Raw genomic sequence first — 21,224 nt, 5'->3', positions numbered from 1 at the left:
CCTTGGTTCGCCCTGAGTTGTAGTGTCATGTTTTGTTTGACACTTTCTTTCGTTTAAAATAAATATCATTCTGTTGGAACATCTCGATCCTGGATTTTGGTTTGGGGATCGGAGAGGGAACATGCTAATTTATCTTTGTATGTTTCACCCTGACCCCCTAGACAGGGGCGTAACAGACCAGTACAGTTATAGTACTTTGTACTTTGCCACATTTATCTTCTTCTTAGCAAGTGTCATGCATTCTGCTTCTCTAGCGTTTTTAAGAGCTGTTGATGATGTCAAATGCAGCTTACGGCCACACCGCTCTCTAAGCGCCCGATTGGAGGAGGAAAGGGGAGTGGTCTTTCCGAATCAGTGTGCTTCAGGTAGAGACACGCATGTGAGCTGCTCCGCGTTTGTCGCGCATTTTTCGTTTTCATATTAGTGTTTTGCCTAGCCAGTATAGTGAGTTTGAGTTTGTTTTCAATATCTTTATGAAACCCCCCGGCGGAGTTTCTCCGTTCGGGGGCGCCTTTATTTATTGTGGTTTCCTAGTTTTTGAACTTTTTTGGGTTTTCGTTTTTGAGCGAGTTCTAATAGACTACTCGTAATGGAGAACGGCAGAGGCAGGCGAGAAGAAGAAGCCTGGTTTACAGTGGCGGGAAAAAGCGGAAGGAGGAGAATGGAAACGGAGAAAAATGGCGTCGGTGGGGAAAGCACATTGAGAGGGAACGAGCTGGAGCTGGCGGAGGAGACGAGGAAGTCGCTGAATAAAGGTGTCAAGCAGGTGGAGAAAAGGATGGAGATTGCAAAGGAGCGGCCTGGTCGGAGAATGGAGAATGACTGTGTGGCGGCGGATGAGAGACAACAGGGAGATCGGGTAAGCACGCGTTCGGTGCCGGGTGGAGTGACAGAGACGGGCAAAGAAATGCGGTATGATAGAGATTTGACTGTTTTGGCTGAGGTGGTGGGAGAGGAGAGAGTGAAGACAATGGAACTGCTGAGAGCAATGCGTGATGTGTGTGGAGGCATCGTGGCATTGCGGGAGACGGGGCCGAATAAATACGAGGTGACGGTCAAGAGCGAGGCTGGGAAAAAAAGACTCTTAGACGGATTTAAAGTGGGTAGAGCTGTGGTGATGGTTAAAACTTTAGCTATCGATGAATTGGTGGTGTCGTTTTTGAATCTGCCGGCCTATATTGCGGATGAGGACATTTTGGAAAAACTGGATGTGTGGGGGGTGAGAGCAATCTCTCCGATTAAAAGACGGTTATGGCCTGGGACTGATGTGGCGGATGGAACAAGATATGTTAAAGTTAAATTTAATGAAACTGTACAATCATTGCCATATTCCTCTAAATTTATGACGGCCACAGGGCCAGAATATTTTAGGGTTATCCATAATAATCAGGTTAAAGTGTGTAGGATGTGTCTACAGCCTGGACATATAGTTAGAGATTGCCCTGATTTTACATGCTTTAAGTGCAATAAACAGGGTCATTATGCACGTGAGTGTGATGCCTGGGCGCACAGGTGTGTTGCGTGCCATGCCCCAGCGGAGCAATGTAATTGCCGTAATGCAGGTGAAGGGGAAGGGGTGGTAAACCGGGACTCCATCTCTGATGATGAAAGGAGTAATGTCAGGCCTGCAGAGGAGCCAGCCCTGGGTAGCGAGACAGAGAGTGAGAATGAGCTTGGAGATGAGATGGTGTCACAGAGTGCTGACTTGTTGGTGCAAGAGGGCATAAGAAATGAGGGGGTCGATGAGTTGGGATCCAGTATGGATCATGTGCTGGCGGACTGGAGCGGGGATGCGGCGAGTCGCCCTGAAGGGGGCTGGCTAGACTCACCCCGGCCTGAGCCGAATGTGCCTCACTCGCAAAATGAAGTAGAATCCACCACTCGAATACCCACTTCTGATGTAGCCCCGCTGGCTCCCCAGGCTACTAGCGTGGACTCAGATTTGGAGATGGATGTCCAATGGGTAAAACAGGTTAGGAAGAGGGTACAGCAGGGTAAGCTAAGTGGAACTGAGGGAGGGTATAGAAATAAGGGTAAGAAATGTGCCAAAAAATGACAGGGCCGATTCTAGTTTTTTTGCTGGGAATGCTGCTTTTTTCTCAAAATTTGAATGGGCTTAAAAGCATTGAGAGAATTGAACAGGTTTGCGGGAAAATGCTGTGTGACATCCTGTGCGTCCAGGAATGCAGGTGGACCTCTGAGACAATAAAAAGCATAAAGTGCTTTTGGAGAGGGGATCTTTTTTATTCTCTATCCCCAGACAAAACTGCAGGGGTAGCAATCTTTGTGAAGCCTGGACTGTTTGAGAGTGTCGTGCAAATTGCTAAGGATGATCAGGGAAGGCTACTGGTGATCGATGTAATTGAACAAAGTAGGAGATATAGAATTGTGAACTTATATGGGCCAAATAGTGAAGGAGAGAGGAGGGTTTTTTTCAGGCGCTGTAAAAGATGGACAGATGATCGCTCGGTGGTGATAGGGGACTGGAATGTGACGCTGGCTAGGATAGATGTGGGTGCCAACAATAAATTTAAGAATGACACTAGCAGGTCGGCTGTGTTTGAATGGATGGAAGAGTGTGATTTGATGGATGCATGGAGAGTACTGAACCCCGGTACCCGTGCGTATTCGCGCAGGCAAGTGGTGTTGGGCAGGCTGAAACAATCTAGAATAGATTTGTGCTTGCTAGCGTCGGGTTTGGTTCCGGTTTTAAATAACTGCAAATATGAGTTTTGCACTTGGAGTGATCATGCCTCTCTGAGAGTGGATCTGGGGGAGGGCAGAGTTCGGAGGAATGGGGGCTTATGGTGCTTTAATTCAAGCCTCTTAGAGGATGGTTTTTTTAGAGCAAAAATGGAGTCTTTTCTCTCTGCTCTTTGTGATCAAAGTGAGTTTGTGGTGGACATCATTGAGTGGTGGGAGCGCACTAAGTTAAAAATCAAGAAGCGCTGCATCGCATTGAGCAGAGAGAAAAGACAAAGAGAGAAAAGAGGGGAGGATGAGCTGAGGGACCGCCTGAAAAAGGAGCTTGAGTTGGTTGAGGCTGGGTGTGGACATCCGTTGGAGACGTATCTCGTGCTGAGGGAGCAGTTGAGACAGTTGGATGAGAGAAAATGCAGGGGTGCAATGATCCGCAGCAAAGCGCAGCATATGTTGAAAGGTGAGCGCTGTACTGCATTTTTTCTGGGCCTGGAAAAGAGGAAACAGTCCAAAACATATATTTCTGAAATAAAGGACTCGGAGGGTAACACACATACTGATTCAGTGGATATTTTACAAACCGTGCAAGATTTTTATTCCAGTTTATTTAGTAGGCAAGAGATTTCACAGATAAAGTTAAATCAAGTACTTGGGAAAATTAGCTGCTCCCTCAGTCACGAGGATGCGGCTTTATGTGATGAAAACATCCAGTTAGAAGAAGTGAAAGAGGCAATCTTAGCCCTGAATACATCAAGGAGCCCAGGTTCGGACGGTCTCTCAGCTGAATTCTACCAGCATTTCAGTCACCTGCTGGCCCCTGTCCTCTGTAGGCTGTTTTTTGCCATACAGGAGGAGGGCAGATGTGCAGAGTCCTTCCTGAGGGGAGTGATCACTCTTGTGTATAAAAATAAAGGGGAAAAATCTGACCTAGCGAACTATAGACCAATCAGCCTGCTCAACACTGACTATAAGATCCTGACTAAGGTACTGGGTTTTAGGCTCAAAGGAGTGATCGGCTCGATAATTGGGCCTACCCAGACTTACAGTATTCCGGGGAGGGATATTTCTGACTGCATCCTGTCAACAAAGTTGTCTTTCGAAAATCTAATGATGACAGGGGGCATATACCTCAGTGTTGATTTGGAGAAGGCATTTGACAGGGTCAGTCATGAGTTTCTCTTTGGATGTCTGGGGGTTTTTGGGTTTGGCCCAATTTTTCGAGAATGGGTGAAGTTGTTGTACAGCCGGGCTACTAGTGTCGTGAAATGTAACGGCCTCTTAACAGATCCTTTCCCCCTAGAGAGATCAGTGAGGCAGGGATGTCCGCTGTCTGCCATGCTATATGCAATTGTAGCAGAGCCTCTTGCGCAATGCATCTTAACCGATCCGCTTATCAAGGGGATAACATCTCCCAAAGGCAATGAGTTCAGAATAGCTCAGTATGCCGATGATATAAGCATTATGGTTAAAGATGGTGAGAGTTTGCAACAGGTGCTAAAGCACCTTGAAGCATATGAGCAGGCGGCGGGAGCCCGAGTGAATAGGGAGAAATCCAGCCTTATTTGTGGGCCCGGGTCTGCTCTAGGGGATGTGGGTCTGAATTTTAAAAGGGGTGAGACGGAGGTCAAGCTGCTTGGAATATATATTTGTCCTCAGCCGCTGGTCAGCGTCCGCAAAACCTGGGAGGAGAGGCTTGCGTGGTGTAGGTCCAGGCTGGGACTGTGGAAGATGAGAGGTCTTGGGCTGAAGGGAAGAGTGGTCATTTTAAACTCTATAATAGTGCCGGGGCTGGTCTATGCCATGCAGGTCTGTCACCTGCCGGGCGATGTACTGTCCGGACTGTGCAGCGCTATCAGTGGCTTCTTGTGGAAAGGCAAGGCCTTTACTATTGCGCACAAGACACTAGTTGGGCCATACGAAAAAGGGGGTTTGAATCTCTGCGATTTGAAAACTAAATTAGTATCTTTAAGACTAAAACTTTTTAAAAAATGGCTATGTGATAAAACTGATTATATTTGGAAGGACTATTTCGATGCAGAGATAAGGAGGAGGGGTGAGTGTGGGGAGTATAACTTATGCAGCAGTGCGCTGGCACGGCCTGTGGCAGATGCGGACCCACTTTTCCAGGAGGCCGCTGAGGCGTGGGTTCAGGTCTTGCCTCATCTAGAGTGCAAAATGTTTTCGAAAGAAGATGTACTTAAACAGCCAATCTTTGGGAACCCGCGTCTCGGTGGCCGGGAGAGATTGCTGGTTGGCCGGGGTGCCTTAAATGGGGCGTTTAACCAAATTGGGGAGGTTCTGGACCAGACAGGGGCCTTAAACCCTCTGGAAGTCCTTAAGAAAGTAAGAAGGAAAGGTGTGAACATCAGATGGACCAAGGTGTTACAATTCTGTACAGACATCGGTCAGAGAATGCCACTGGAATGGAGGGAGAAGTTGCAGGAAGCAGACGGTGGGCTGGTGGGGGATGGCAGAATTGATTTTTCACTCTCCGGTGATTGCAAAAATAGGGAATTTAAAGACTTACAGTCAAAATTTTGGTACAAGGTTCTAATTGACAAAATATTCAAACAGCCCACAGCAAACTCCTCATGGTCTCATGTGTTCCCTACCCGACCCACTTCTTCAATATGGACTAATATGCATGATAAATGGCTTCCCCCTGCAATAGCAAACTCAAACTTCCTGCTGCGTCACAGAAGGGTGCTGGTTTCTGTCGTCCTCCACCAGATTAGTAAGAGCACGTATGCGAGAACTTGTCCGGTCTGTAGGGTGGAAGATGAAGATTTTAACCACTTGTTGTTGTACTGTGAGGTCATACAAAAATTCAGGAATTGGGTAAAAAGTCTATTAAGAAATAAGTGTAAGGTGACTGGTTTGGAAGGTGAGGCATGGGATTGGGTGTGGTGTTTTGGGTTAGTGAAGGGACATACAAAAATAAATGTGGGATTAGTGAATTTTTTGTTGAGCGTAGCTCGTCATGTTGTGTATATAGCCAGAAATTATGCATTGTATGATGGGAAAAAGATGAGGAGGGTGTTGGTTTTTCAAAATATGGTGTCACATTATTTGGGTATTCTGTTTTCGCTTGATAATGAGGGGTTTCTTATTAAATGGGGGGTTAAAAATGATTTATGTGTGTTAGATGGGGAGGGTAGAATGCACTTTGATTTTGGGTGATCTTTTATTTGACCTATTATTATATGAGTATATGTATTGGTATGTATTTGTGTGTATATATATATATATATATATATATATGTATATATGTATATGTATGTGTATGTGTAGATGTAAATATATATAGGTACGGGTACATGAATGTATGTGTGTATAATGTATGCGTGTGTGTGTATATTTGTATGTATGTTTGTATGTATATATGTATGTATATGTATATAGATAGGGATATATATAAAGAGGTAGATGTGTGTAAATGTATGGGTATTTATATATATATATATAGATAGATAGATAGATAGATATGGATAGATATATGACATGTTTATAATGTTATCCCCCTATATTTATAAATATATGTATTTACATTAGAGAAATAGATCTTGCTTTAAGTTGTTTAATTTAGTTGAAAGAACTATGGATGTAATGTTTTGTTGATTTATCTCTGTATATACCTAATTTCTTTTTGTAGAGTGTATTTTTGATAATAAAAAGATAAAAAAAAAAAAAAAAAAAAATAAGCGCCCGATCCCGTCCGATCTCGGCAGCCAAATAGGGCCGGGCCTTGTTAGTACTTGGTAGGAAGACCGCCTGGGAATACCAGGTGCTGTAAGCTTTTTTGCTTGGGTTTACGGGCAGCACAAGCTGGTGTTACTGCCTATTTATTCATAGAAATTGTTCTATATTTTCATCAAATTTTGTTCTTTCATTGCTGTTTTGCTACTTTATTGGTTTGCCAACCATCGTGCTTCATTACTAGTAGACCATGTTACGGTCCTGGCCATATGTGTTGTTTTTATTTTCTTGTTCTTATAGGTGCCCTGCCTGATTGGCCGGATTGGGGGGCAGTACAGGAAGCTGATTGGTCCATCCTACACTTCCTGGAGTTTTAAAAGTACGGTTCCCAACAGCTAGCGAGGCTCTTTCTGGCATCAGCACCTGTTTGCTGTTCTTGGTTTCCAAACCTTATTTAGCATTTTTGAATTGTTAGGTTTTGTGCCGTGGTTTTGTTTATAAATTGTATATTTTGTAAATAGTATTAAATCTGTAGGGGTGAACTGCCATTTTCTTTGGACTGTTTTCACATTAGGGAGTTAGGGTTAGCGACTGTCTTTTGGTTTGTTTATTTCTATCAGGCTAGCTAGCACTTTCTGTGGGAAATGGCTTATTTTGTTTATTGTGTTGGCCTTGGTTCGCCCTGAGTTGTAGTGTCATGTTTTGTTTGACACTTTCTTTCGTTTAAAATAAATATCATTCTGTTGGAACATCTCGATCCTGGATTTTGGTTTGGGGATCGGAGAGGGAACATGCTAATTTATCTTTGTATGTTGCACCCTGACCCCCTAGACAGGGGCGTAACAGACCAGTACAGTTATAGTACTTTGTACTTTGCCACATTTATCTTCTTCTTAGCAAGTGTCATGCATTCTGCTTCTCCAGCGTTTTTAAGAGCTGTTGATGATGTCAAATGCAGCTTACGGCCAAACCGCTCTCTAAGCGCCTGATCTCGTCCGATCTCGGCAGCCAAATAGAGCCGGGCCTGGTTAGTACTTGGTAGGAAGACCGCCTGGGAATACCAGGTGCTGTAAGCTTTTTTGCTTGGGTTTACGGGCAGCACAAGCTGGTGTTACTGCCTATTTATTCATAGAAATTGTTCTATATTTTCATCAAATTTTGTTCTTTCATTGCTGTTTTGCTACTTTATTGGTTTGTCAACCATCGTGCTTCATTACTAGTAGACCATGTTATGGTCCTGGCCATATGTGTTGTTTTTATTTTGTTGTTCTTATAGGTGCCCTGCCTGATTGGCCGGATTTGGGGGAAGTACAGGAAGCTGATTGGTCCATCCTACACTTCCTGGAGTTTTAAAAGTACGGTTCCCAACAGCTAGCGAGGCTCTTTCTGGCAGCAGCACCTGTTTGCTGTTCTTGCTTTCCAAACCTTATTTAGCATTTTTGAATTGTTAGGTTTTGTGCCGTGGTTTTGTTTATAAATTGTATATTTTGTAAATAGTATTAAATCTGTAGGGGTGAACTGCCATTTTCTTTGGACTGTTTTCACATTAGGGAGTTAGGGTTAGCGACTGTCTTTTGGTTTGTTTATTTCTATCAGGCTAGCTAGCACTTTCTGTGGGAAATGGCTTATTTTGTTTATTATGTTGGCCTTGGTTCGCCCTGAGTTGTAGTGTCATGTTTTGTTTGACACTTTCTTTCGTTTAAAATAAATATCATTCTGTTGGAACATCTCGATCCTGGATTTTGGTTTGGGGATCGGAGAGGGAACATGCTAATTTATCTTTGTATGTTGCACCCTGACCCCTAGACAAGGGCGTAACAGACCAGTACAGTTATAGTACTTTGTACTTTGCCACATTTATCTTCTTCTTAGCAAGTGTCATGCATTCTGCTTCTCCAGCGTTTTTAAGAGCTGTTGATGATGTCAAATGCAGCTTACGGCCACACCGCTCTCTAAGCGCCCGATCTCGTCCGATTTCGGCAGCCAAATAGAGCCGGGCCTGGTTAGTACTTGGTAGGAAGACCGCCTGGGAATACCAGGTGCTGTAAGCTTTTTTGCTTGGGTTTACGGGCAGCACAAGCTGGTGTTACTGCCTATTTATTCATAGAAATTGTTCTATATTTTCATCAAATTTTGTTCTTTCATTACTGTTTTGCTACTTTATTGGTTTGCCAACCATCGTGCTTCATTACTAGTAGACCATGTTACGGTCCTGGCCATATGTGTTGTTTTTATTTTCTTGTTCTTATAGGTGCCCTGCCTGATTGGCCGGATTGGGGGGCAGTACAGGAAGCTGATTGGTCCATCCTACACTTCCTGGAGTTTTAAAAGTACGGTTCCCAACAGCTAGCGAGGCTCTTTCTGGCATCAGCACCTGTTTGCTGTTCTTGGTTTCCAAACCTCATTTAGCATTTTTGAATTGTTAGGTTTTGTGCCGTGGTTTTGTTTATAAATTGTATATTTTGTAAATAGTATTAAATCTGTAGGGGTGAACTGCCATTTTCTTTGGACTGTTTTCACATTAGGGAGTTAGGGTTAGCGACTGTCTTTTGGTTTGTTTATTTCTATCAGGCTAGCTAGCACTTTCTGTGGGAAATGGCTTATTTTGTTTATTGTGTTGGCCTTGGTTCGCCCTGAGTTGTAGTGTCATGTTTTGTTTGACACTTTCTTTCGTTTAAAATAAATATCATTCTGTTGGAACATCTCGATCCTGGATTTTGGTTTGGGGATCGGAGAGGGAACATGCTAATTTATCTTTGTATGTTGCACCCTGACCCCCTAGACAGGGGCGTAACAGACCAGTACAGTTATAGTACTTTGTACTTTGCCACATTTATCTTCTTCTTAGCAAGTGTCATGCAATCTGCTTCTCCAGCGTTTTTAAGAGCTGTTGATGATGTCAAATGCAGCTTACGGCCACACTGCTCTCTAAGCGCCCGATCCCGTCCGATCTCGGCAGCCAAATAGGGCCGGGCCTTGTTAGTACTTGGTAGGAAGACCGCCTGGGAATACCACGTGCTGTAAGCTTCTTTGCTTGGGTTTACGGGCAACACAAGCTCGTGTTACTGCCTATTTATTCATAGAAATTGTACTATATTTTCATCAAATTTTGTTCTTTCATTGCTGTTTTGCTACTTTATTGGTTTGCCAACCATCGTGCTTCATTACTAGTAGACCATGTTACGGTCCTGGCCATATGTGTAGTTTTTATTTTCTTGTTCTTATAGGTGCCCTGCCTGATTGGCCGGATTGGGGGGCAGTACAGGAAGCTGATTGGTCCATCCTTCACTTCCTGGAGTTTTAAAAGTACGGATCCCAACAGCTAGCGAGGCTCTTTCTGGCAGCAGCACCTGTTTGCTGTTCTTGGTTTCCAAACCTTATTTAGCATTTTTGAATTGTTAGGTTTTGTGCCGTGGTTTTGTTTATAAATTGTATATTTTGTAAATAGTATTAAATCTGTAGGGGTGAACTGCCATTTTCTTTGGACTGTTTTCACATTAGGGAGTTAGGGTTAGCGACTGTCTTTTGGTTTGTTTATTTCTATCAGGCTAGCTAGCACTTTCTGTGGGAAATGGCTTATTTTGTTTATTATGTTGGCCTTGGTTCGCCCTGAGTTGTAGTGTCATGTTTTGTTTGACACTTTCTTTCGTTTAAAATAAATATCATTCTGTTGGAACATCTCGATCCTGGATTTTGGTTTGGGGATCGGAGAGGGAACATGCTAATTTATCTTTGTATGTTGCACCCTGACCCCCTAGACAGGGGCGTAACAGACCAGTACAGTTATAGTACTTTGTACTTTGCCACATTTATCTTCTTCTTAGCAAGTGTCATGCATTCTACTTCTCCAGCGTTTTTAAGAGCTGTTGATGATGTCAAATGCAGCTTACGGCCACACCGCTCTCTAAGCGCCCGATCTCGTCCGATCTCGGCAGCCAAATAGAGCCGGGCCTGGTTAGTACTTGGTAGGAAGACCGCCTGGGAATACCAGGTGCTGTAAGCTTTTTTGCTTGGGTTTACGGGCAGCACAAGCTGGTGTTACTGCCTATTTATTCATAGAAATTGTTCTATATTTTCATCAAATTTTGTTCTTACATTGCTGTTTTGCTACTTTATTGGTTTGCCAACCATCGTGCTTCATTACTAGTAGACCATGTTACGGTCCTGGCCATATGTGTTGTTTTTATTTTGTTGTTCTTATAGGTGCCCTGCCTGATTGGCCGGATTGGGGGGCAGTACAGGAAGCTGATTGGTCCATCCTACACTTCCTGGAGTTTTAAAAGTACGGTTCCCAACAGCTAGCGAGGCTCTTTCTGGCATCAGCACCTGTTTGCTGTTCTTGGTTTCCAAACCTTATTTAGCATTTTTGAATTGTTAGGTTTTGTGCCGTGGTTTTGTTTATAAATTGTATATTTTGTAAATAGTATTAAATCTGTAGGGGTGAACTGCCATTTTCTTTGGACTGTTTTCACATTAGGGAGTTAGGGTTAGCGACTGTCTTTTGGTTTGTTTATTTCTATCAGGCTAGCTAGCACTTTCTGTGGGAAATGGCTTATTTTGTTTATTATGTTGGCCTTGGTTCGCCCTGAGTTGTAGTGTCATGTTTTGTTTGACACTTTCTTTCGTTTAAAATAAATATCATTCTGTTGGAACATCTCGATCCTGGATTTTGGTTTGGGGATCGGAGAGGGAACATGCTAATTTATCTTTGTATGTTGCACCCTGACCCCTAGACAAGGGCGTAACAGACCAGTACAGTTATAGTACTTTGTACTTTGCCACATTTATCTTCTTCTTAGCAAGTGTCATGCATTCTGCTTCTCCAGCGTTTTTAAGAGCTGTTGATGATGTCAAATGCAGCTTACGGCCACACCGCTCTCTAAGCGCCCGATCTCGTCCGATTTCGGCAGCCAAATAGAGCCGGGCCTGGTTAGTACTTGGTAGGAAGACCGCCTGGGAATACCAGGTGCTGTAAGCTTTTTTGCTTGGGTTTACGGGCAGCACAAGCTGGTGTTACTGCCTATTTATTCATAGAAATTGTTCTATATTTTCATCAAATTTTGTTCTTTCATTACTGTTTTGCTACTTTATTGGTTTGCCAACCATCGTGCTTCATTACTAGTAGACCATGTTACGGTCCTGGCCATATGTGTTGTTTTTATTTTTTTGTTCTTATAGGTGCCCTGCCTGATTGGCCGGATTGGGGGGCAGTACAGGAAGCTGATTGGTCCATCCTACACTTCCTGGAGTTTTAAAAGTACGGTTCCCAACAGCTAGCGAGGCTCTTTCTGGTATCAGCACCTGTTTGCTGTTCTTGGTTTCCAAACCTCATTTAGCATTTTTAAATTGTTAGGTTTTGTGCCGTGGTTTTGTTTATAAATTGTATATTTTGTAAATAGTATTAAATCTGTAGGGGTGAACTGCCATTTTCTTTGGACTTTTTTCACATTAGGGAGTTAGGGTTAGCGACTGTCTTTTGGTTTGTTTATTTCTATCAGGCTAGCTAGCACTTTCTGTGGGAAATGGCTTATTTTGTTTATTGTGTTGGCCTTGGTTCGCCCTGAGTTGTAGTGTCATGTTTTGTTTGACACTTTCTTTCGTTTAAAATAAATATCATTCTGTTGGAACATCTCGATCCTGGATTTTGGTTTGGGGATCGGAGAGGGAACATGCTAATTTATCTTTGTATGTTGCACCCTGACCCCCTAGACAGGGGCGTAACAGACCAGTACAGTTATAGTATTTTGTACTTTGCCACATTTATCTTCTTCTTAGCAAGTGTCATGCATTCTGCTTCTCCAGCGTTTTTAAGAGCTGTTGATGATGTCAAATGCAGCTTACGGCCACACTGCTCTCTAAGCGCTCGATCCCGTCCGATCTCGGCAGCCAAATAGGGCCGGGCCTTGTTAGTACTTGGTAGGAAGACCGCCTGGGAATACCACGTGCTGTAAGCTTCTTTGCTTGGGTTTACGGGCAACACAAGCTCGTGTTACTGCCTATTTATTCATAGAAATTGTACTATATTTTCATCAAATTTTGTTCTTTCATTGCTGTTTTGCTACTTTATTGGTTTGCCAACCATCGTGCTTCATTACTAGTAGACCATGTTACGGTCCTGGCCATATGTGTAGTTTTTATTTTCTTGTTCTTATAGGTGCCCTGCCTGATTGGCCGGATTGGGGGGCAGTACAGGAAGCTGATTGGTCCATCCTTCACTTCCTGGAGTTTTAAAAGTACGGTTCCCAACAGCTAGCGAGGCTCTTTCTGGCAGCAGCACCTGTTTGCTGTTCTTGGTTTCCAAACCTTATTTAGCATTTTTGAATTGTTAGGTTTTGTGCCGTGGTTTTGTTTATAAATTGTATATTTTGTAAATAGTATTAAATCTGTAGGGGTGAACTGCCATTTTCTTTGGACTGTTTTCACATTAGGGAGTTAGGGTTAGCGACTGTCTTTTGGTTTGTTTATTTCTATCAGGCTAGCTAGCACTTTCTGTGGGAAATGGCTTATTTTGTTTATTATGTTGGCCTTGGTTCGCCCTGAGTTGTAGTGTCATGTTTTGTTTGACACTTTCTTTCGTTTAAAATAAATATCATTCTGTTGGAACATCTCGATCCTGGATTTTGGTTTGGGGATCGGAGAGGGAACATGCTAATTTATCTTTGTATGTTGCACCCTGACTCCCTAGACAGGGGCGTAACAGACCAGTACAGTTATAGTACTTTGTACTTTGCCACATTTATCTTCTTCTTAGCAATTGTCATGCATTCTACTTCTCCAGCGTTTTTAAGAGCTGTTGATGATGTCAAATGCAGCTTACGGCCACACCGCTCTCTAAGCGCCCGATCTCGTCCGATCTCGGCAGCCAAATAGAGCCGGGCCTGGTTAGTACTTGGTAGGAAGACCGCCTGGGAATACCAGGTGCTGTAAGCTTTTTTGCTTGGGTTTACGGGCAGCACAAGCTGGTGTTACTGCCTATTTATTCATAGAAATTGTTCTATATTTTCATCAAATTTTGTTCTTACATTGCTGTTTTGCTACTTTATTGGTTTGCCAACCATCGTGCTTCATTACTAGTAGACCATGTTACGGTCCTGGCCATATGTGTTGTTTTTATTTTGTTGTTCTTATAGGTGCCCTGCCTGATTGGCCGGATTGGGGGGCAGTACAGGAAGCTGATTGGTCCATCCTACACTTCCTGGAGTTTTAAAAGTACGGTTCCCAACAGCTAGCGAGGCTCTTTCTGGCATAAGCACCTGTTTGCTGTTCTTGGTTTCCAAACCTTATTTAGCATTTTTGAATTGTTAGGTTTTGTGCCGTGGTTTGGTTTATAAATTGTATATTTTGTAAATAGTATTAAATCTGTAGGGGTGAACTGCCATTTTCTTTGGACTGTTTTCACATTAGGGAGTTAGGGTTAGCGACTGTCTTTTGGTTTGTTTATTTCTTTCAGGCTAGCTAGCACTTTCTGTGGGAAATGGCTTATTTTGTTTATTATGTTGGCCTTGGTTGGCCCTGAGTTGTAGTGTCATGTTTTGTTTGACACTTTCTTTCGTTTAAAATAAATATCATTCTGTTGGAACATCTCGATCCTGGATTTTGGTTTGGGGATCGGAGAGGGAACATGCTAATTTATCTTTGTATGTTGCACCCTGACCCCCTAGACAGGGGCGTAACAGACCAGTACAGTTATAGTACTTTGTACTTTGCCACATGGGTGTTAAAAAAAAGAGCAGCTTGTAAACGGTATAGTGCATTTAAATGTCCAGCATGTAAAAAAAGTGCAATTGCATTGGAATGTGCAAAAAAAAACAGCAGGTAAACAGTGTAGTGCAGTAAATGTAGAATGATAAAAGTAAATAAATAATAAATAAGTGGTGGTGGAATGAGATGAGTAGTGAGTGATGAGAATGTGCTGAGTTCGGTTTGCAGTGTGTTTAAGTTCTATTTCAGTTCTGTGTGTTGAGGAGCCTGATGGCTTGTGGGAAAAAACTGTTGCATAGTCTGGATGTGGTGGGCCGAATGCTTCGGAACCTCTTTCCTGATGGCAGGAGTGTGAAGAGTGTGTGTGATGGGTGTGTGCGGTCGTCCACAATGCTGTTGGCTTTGCGGATGCAGCGTGTGGTGTAAATGTGCATGATAGAGGGCAGAGAGACTCCGATGATCTTCTCAGCTGTCCTCACTATCCTCTGTAGGGTCTTGCGATCCGCGACGGTGCAGTTCCCAAACCAGGCAGTGATGCAGCTGCTCAGGATGCTCTCAATGGTCCCTCTGTAGAACATGGTCAGGATGGGGGGAGGGAGATGGGCTTTCCTCAGCCTTCTCAGGAAGTAGAGACGCTGCTGGGCCTTCTTGGTGATGGAGCTGGTGTTGACTGACCAGGTGAGGTTGTCCGCCAGATGAACACCAAGGAATTTGGTGCTCTTGACTATCTCCACTGAGGATCCATCGATGATCAATGGAGAATGGTCACCCTGTGCTCTCCTGAAGTCCACAACCATCTCTTTAGTTTTGTTAACGTTCAGAGACAGGTTGTTTGCTCCACACCAGGCTGTTAATCGTTGCACCTCCTCTCTGTAGGCTGACTCGTCGTTCTTGCTGATTAAACCCACCACGGTCGTGTCATCAGCAAACTTGACTAAGTGGTTTGAGCTGTGCATTGCTACACAGTCGTACGTCAGCAGAGTGAACAGCAGAGGGCTGAGCACACAGCCCTGAGGGGCTCCAGTGCTCAGTGTGGTGGTGCTGGAGATGTTGTTCCCGATCCGGACTGACTGGGGTCTCCCAGTCAGGAAGTCCAGAATCCAGTTGCAGAGGGAGGTGTTCAGGCCCAGTATGCTCAATTTCTCAGTCAGGTGCTGAGGGATGATTGTGTTGAATGCTGAGCTGAAGTCAATGAACAGCATTCGTACGTATGAGTCCTTACTGTCCAGGTGGGTGAGGGCCAGATGGAGGGTCGTGGAGATGGCATCGTCCGTGGAACGATTTGGACGATACGCAAACTGCATGGGGTCCAGGGAGGTTGGGAGTTGGGTCTTAATGTGCCTCATGACGAGCCTCTCGAAGCACTTCATCACGATGGGTGTGAGCGCGACGGGACGGTAGTCATTGAGGCAGGAGACAGTAGACTTCTTAGGCACAGGCACGATGGTCGTTGCCTTGAGGCACGTAGGAACAACGTTGCTGCTCAGGGAGATGTTGAAGATGTCTGTGAAGACATCCGCTAGCTGTTCTGCGCACTCCCTGAGCACTCTGCCAGGAATGTTGTCTGGTCCAGCAGACTTCCGTGGGTTAACTCTGCATAGAGTTTTCCTCACTTCAGCTGTGGTTAGACAGAGCACCTGGTCACTGGGAGGTGGAGTGGACTTCCTCGCCTTCACGTTGTTCTGTGCCTCAAACCGGGCGTAGAAGTGGTTCAGCGCATCTGGGAGGGAGGCGTCGCGGTCACAATCAGGTGAAGTTGTCTTGTAGTTCGTGATCGCCTGGATGCCCTGCCACATGCGCCGGGTGTCTCCGCTGTCTTCGAAGTGGTCGTGGATTTTCTTTGAGTGTGCGCGCTTTGCCTCTCTAATGGCACGGGACAGTTTGGCCCTTGCTGTTCTCAAGGCCGTCTTGTCCCCTGTTCTGAAGGCAGCGTCTCTTTGGCTTCCTGTTGGAGCGTGTAGTGATGGTCTTGGAGATGGTCACATCGTCAACGCACTTGCTGATGTAGCTGGTTACTGTTGACGTGTATTCCTCCAAGTTGATGGAATCGCCGTTGGTTGCGGCCTCCCTAAACATGTCCCAGTCAGTGCACTCAAAACAGTCTTGAAGAGCAGAAGTAGCTCCTGCTGGCCAGGTTTTCACCTGTTTCAGAAACGGTTTAGAGCGTCTGACGAGCGGTCTGTATGCTGGAATTAGCATAACCGAGATGTGGTCTGAGTAGCCGAGATGGGGGCGGGGCTCCGCACGATACGCGCCGGGGATGTTTGTGTAAACAAGATCCAGCGTGTTCCCTCCTCTCGTTGCAAAGTCCACATGCTGATGAAGTTTAGGGAGCACAGTCCTGAGATTCGCATGGTTGAAATCTCCGGCAATAATAAACAGTCCGTCGGGGTGAGCGTTCTGCAGGTCGCTAATAGCACCGTAGAGTTCACACAGTGCCTCCTTAGCATTAGCGCTGGGGGGAATGTACACTCCGACAATGAAAACAGTGGTGAATTCCCGTGGTAAATAGAACGGTCTGCATCTAACAGTCACAAACTCCACTAGCGATGAGCAGAAACGTGAGACAAGCACAGAGTTCTTGCACCACTCCGTGTTGATGTAAACACACACGCCACCACCGCGAGTCTTACCGCACAGAGCAGCGTTTCTGTCGGCGCGAAACACGGTTAGCCCGTCTAGCTGGATGGCGGCTTCCGGAACTCTGTCACTGAGCCACGTCTCCGTGAAAACAAAGATGCAGCAGTCTCTGAATTCTCGCCGCGTGGTCCGCTGGAGTCGGATTTAGTCTAGTTTATTGTCCAGGGAGCAGACGTTGGAGAGGAGAATGGACGGTAGAGCCGGCCGGCTAGGGTTAGCATTTAGCCTAGCACGGACACCCGCCCGCTTGCCGCGCTTCCGCTTCCTCGAGCAGCGCTTCCGACGTCCCCTCACCTGGCCACCGGCGTCAGGTGACACCGAGGGCTGGGGGCCTGGTATTTGTCGCTGGGGTCGTAGCAAGCCGAGGTCGCGAAGGTTACCAATTACTTCCTCGTGCAGATTATTGTATGTATGAACCCTGTGCCGCAGCAATGTCTGGCGGTCGTAAACATGAACACAGCTGACTGTGGTGTCCATGTACTGTAAAGGGTCTGGCTAAATACGGCAAAAACACCATTTGTTGGATCCGGAGAGGCCGCTGCGAGCTACTGCCGCGCCGCCATCTTGTTCCACAGCCTAGACAGGGGCGTAACAGACCAGTACAGTTATAGTACTTTGTACTTTGCCACATTTATCTTCTTCTTAGCAAGTGTCATGCATTCTGCTTCTCCAGCGTTTTTAAGAGCTGTTGATGATGTCAAATGCAGCTTACGGCCACACTGCTCTCTAAGCGCCCGATCCCGTCCGATCTCGGCAGCCAAATAGGGCCGGGCCTTGTTAGTACTTGGTAGGAAGACCGCCTGGGAATACCACGTGCTGTAAGCTTCTTTGCTTGGGTTTACGGGCAGCACAAGCTGGTGTTACTGCCTATTTATTCATAGAAATTGTTCTATATTTTCATCAAATTTTGTTCTTTCATTGCTGTTTTGCTACTTTATTGGTTTGCCAACCATCGTGCTTCATTACTAGTAGACCATGTTACGGTCCTGGCCATATGTGTTGTTTTTATTTTCTTGTTCTTATAGGTGCCCTGCCTGATTGGCCGGATTGGGGGGCAGTACAGGAAGCTGATTGGTCCATCCTACACTTCCTGGAGTTTTAAAAGTACGGTTCCCAACAGCTAGCGAGGCTCTTTCTGGCATCAGCACCTGTTTGCTGTTTTTGCTTTCCAAACCTTATTTAGCATTTTTGAATTGTTAGGTTTTGTGCCGTGGTTTTGTTTATAAATTGTATATTTTGTAAATAGTATTAAATCTGTAGGGGTGAACTGCCATTTTCTTTGGACTGTTTTCACATTAGGGAGTTAGGGTTAGCGACTGTCTTTTGGTTTGTTTATTTCTATCAGGCTAGCTAGCACTTTCTGTGGGAAATGGCTTATTTTGTTTATTATGTTGGCCTTGGTTCGCCCTGAGTTGTAGTGTCATGTTTTGTTTGACACTTTCTTTCGTTTAAAATAAATATCATTCTGTTGGAACATCTCGATCCTGGATTTTGGTTTGGGGATCGGAGAGGGAACATGCTAATTTATCTTTGTATGTTGCACCCTGACCCCCTAGACAGGGGCGTAACAGACCAGTACAGTTATAGTACTTTGTACTTTGCCACATTTATCTTCTTCTTAGCAAGTGTCATGCATTCTGCTTCTCCAGCGTTTTTAAGAGCTGTTGATGATGTCAAATGCAGCTTACGGCCACACTGCTCTCTAAGCGCCCGATCCCGTCCGATCTCGGCAGCCAAATAGGGCCGGGCCTTGTTAGTACTTGGTAGGAAGACCGCCTGGGAATACCACGTGCTGTAAGCTTCTTTGCTTGGGTTTACGGGCAGCACAAGCTGGTGTTACTGCCTATTTATTCATAGAAATTGTTCTATATTTTCATCAAATTTTGTTCTTTCATTGCTGTTTTGCTACTTTATTGGTTTGCCAACCATCGTGCTTCATTACTAGTAGACCATGTTACGGTCCTGGCCATATGTGTTGTTTTTATTTTCTTGTTCTTATAGGTGCCCTGCCTGATTGGCCGGATTGGGGGGCAGTACAGGAAGCTGATTGGTCCATCCTACACTTCCTGGAGTTTTAAAAGTACGGTTCCCAACAGCTAGCGAGGCTCTTTCTGGCATCAGCACCTGTTTGCTGTTTTTGCTTTCCAAACCTTATTTAGCATTTTTGAATTGTTAGGTTTTGTGCCGTGGTTTTGTTTATAAATTGTATATTTTGTAAATAGTATTAAATCTGTAGGGGTGAACTGCCATTTTCTTTGGACTGTTTTCACATTAGGGAGTTAGGGTTAGCGACTGTCTTTTGGTTTGTTTATTTCTATCAGGCTAGCTAGCACTTTCTGTGGGAAATGGCTTATTTTGTTTATTATGTTGGCCTTGGTTCGCCCTGAGTTGTAGTGTCATGTTTTGTTTGACACTTTCTTTCGTTTAAAATAAATATCATTCTGTTGGAACATCTCGATCCTGGATTTTGGTTTGGGGATCGGAGAGGGAACATGCTAATTTATCTTTGTATGTTGCACCCTGACCCCCTAGACAGGGGCGTAACAGACCAGTACAGTTATAGTACTTTGTACTTTGCCACATTTATCTTCTTCTTAGCAAGTGTCATGCATTCTGCTTCTCCAGCGTTTTTAAGAGCTGTTGATGATGTCAAATGCAGCTTACGGCCACACCGCTCTCTAAGCGCCCGATCCCGTCCGATCTCGGCAGCCAAATAGGGCCGGGCCTTGTTAGTACTTGGTAGGAAGACCGCCTGGGAATACCAGGTGCTGTAAGCTTCTTTGCTTGGGTTTACGGGCAGCACAAGCTGGTGTTACTGCCTATTTATTCATAGAAATTGTACTATATTTTCATCAAATTTTGTTCTTTCATTGCTGTTTTGCTACTTTATTGGTTTGCCAACCATCGTGCTTCATTACTAGTAGACCATGTTACGGTCCTGGCCATATGTGTTGTTTTTATTTTCTTGTTCTTATAGGTGCCCTGCCTGATTGGCCGGATTGGGGGGCAGTACAGGAAGCTGATTGGTCCATCCTACACTTCCTGGAGTTTTAAAAGTACGGTTCCCAACAGCTAGCGAGGCTCTTTCTGGCATCAGCACCTGTTTGCTGTTCTTGGTTTCCAAACCTTATTTAGCATTTTTGAATTGTTAGGTTTTGTGCCGTGGTTTTGTTTATAAATTGTATATTTTGTAAATAGTATTAAATCTGTAGGGGTGAACTGCCATTTTCTTTGGACTGTTTTCACATTAGGGAGTTAGGGTTAGCGACTGTCTTTTGGTTTGTTTATTTCTATCAGGCTAGCTAGCACTTTCTGTGGGAAATGGCTTATTTTGTTTATTATGTTGGCCTTGGTTCGCCCTGAGTTGTAGTGTCATGTTTTGTTTGACACTTTCTTTCGTTTAAAATAAATATCATTCTGTTGGAACATCTCGATCCTGGAGTTTGGTTTGGGGATCGGAGAGGGAACATGCTAATTTATCTTTGTATGTTTCACCCTGACCCCCTAGACAGGGGCGTAACAGACCAGTACAGTTATAGTACTTTGTACTTTGCCACATTTATCTTCTTCTTAGCAAGTGTCATGCATTCTGCTTCTCTAGCGTTTTTAAGAGCTGTTGATGATGTCAAATGCAGCTTACGGCCACACCGCTCTCTAAGCGCCCGATCTCGTCCGATCTCGGCAGCCAAATAGAGCCGGGCCTGGTTAGTACTTGGTAGGAAGACCGCCTGGGAATACCAGGTGCTGTAAGCTTTTTTGCTTGGGTTTACGGGCAGCACAAGCTGGTGTTACTGCCTATTTATTCATAGAAATTGTTCTATATTTTCATCAAATTTTGTTCTTTCATTGCTGTTTTGCTACTTTATTGGTTTGCCAACCATCGTGCTTCATTACTAGTAGACCATGTTACGGTCCTGGCCATATGTGTTGTTTTTATTTTCTTGTTCTTATAGGTGCCCTGCCTGATTGGCCGGATTGGGGGGCAGTACAGGAAGCTGATTGGTCCATCCTACACTTCCTGGAGTTTTAAAAGTACAGTTCCCAACAGCTAGCGAGGCTCTTTCTGGCATCAGCACCTGTTTGCTGTTCTTGGTTTCCAAACCTTATTTAGCATTTTTGAATTGTTAGGTTTTGTGCCGTGGTTTTGTTTATAAATTGTATATTTTGTAAATAGTATTAAATCTGTAGGGGTGAACTGCCATTTTCTTTGGACTGTTTTCACATTAGGGAGTTAGGGTTAGCGACTGTCTTTTGGTTTGTTTATTTCTATCAGGCTAGCTAGCACTTTCTGTGGGAAATGGCTTATTTTGTTTATTATGTTGGCCTTGGTTCGCCCTGAGTTGTAGTGTCATGTTTTGTTTGACACTTTCTTTCGTTTAAAATAAATATCATTCTGTTGGAACATCTCGATCCTGGATTTTGGTTTGGGGATCGGAGAGGGAACATGCTAATTTATCTTTGTATGTTGCACCCTGACCCCCTAGACA

The 21,224-nt window shown here is 44.4% G+C and overlaps 11 pseudogenes; all 11 read left to right on the top strand.

Annotated features, from left to right (window-relative positions):
• Positions 1–7,353: 7,353 nt before the first annotated feature.
• On the top strand, positions 7,354–7,472 carry LOC137112110 (5S ribosomal RNA; annotated as a pseudogene).
• An 856-nt stretch (positions 7,473–8,328) lies between these two features.
• Positions 8,329–8,447, top strand: LOC137112125 (5S ribosomal RNA; annotated as a pseudogene).
• An 857-nt stretch (positions 8,448–9,304) lies between these two features.
• LOC137111620 (5S ribosomal RNA) lies at positions 9,305–9,423 on the top strand (annotated as a pseudogene).
• Positions 9,424–10,280: 857 nt separating this feature from the next.
• Positions 10,281–10,399, top strand: LOC137111813 (5S ribosomal RNA; annotated as a pseudogene).
• Positions 10,400–11,255: 856 nt separating this feature from the next.
• Positions 11,256–11,374, top strand: LOC137112124 (5S ribosomal RNA; annotated as a pseudogene).
• An 857-nt stretch (positions 11,375–12,231) lies between these two features.
• Positions 12,232–12,350, top strand: LOC137111660 (5S ribosomal RNA; annotated as a pseudogene).
• An 857-nt stretch (positions 12,351–13,207) lies between these two features.
• LOC137111812 (5S ribosomal RNA) lies at positions 13,208–13,326 on the top strand (annotated as a pseudogene).
• Positions 13,327–17,443: 4,117 nt separating this feature from the next.
• On the top strand, positions 17,444–17,562 carry LOC137111618 (5S ribosomal RNA; annotated as a pseudogene).
• An 857-nt stretch (positions 17,563–18,419) lies between these two features.
• Positions 18,420–18,538, top strand: LOC137111617 (5S ribosomal RNA; annotated as a pseudogene).
• An 857-nt stretch (positions 18,539–19,395) lies between these two features.
• On the top strand, positions 19,396–19,514 carry LOC137112201 (5S ribosomal RNA; annotated as a pseudogene).
• Positions 19,515–20,371: 857 nt separating this feature from the next.
• LOC137111810 (5S ribosomal RNA) lies at positions 20,372–20,490 on the top strand (annotated as a pseudogene).
• Positions 20,491–21,224: the final 734 nt, after the last annotated feature.

The sequence above is a fragment of the Channa argus genome, unplaced genomic scaffold (assembly GCF_033026475.1).
Source record: "Channa argus isolate prfri unplaced genomic scaffold, Channa argus male v1.0 Contig011, whole genome shotgun sequence".
Classification (NCBI taxonomy): Eukaryota; Metazoa; Chordata; class Actinopteri; order Anabantiformes; family Channidae; genus Channa; species Channa argus.
Note: the sequence above shows the minus strand (reverse complement) of the source record. Positions and strands in the feature narration are given on the sequence as shown.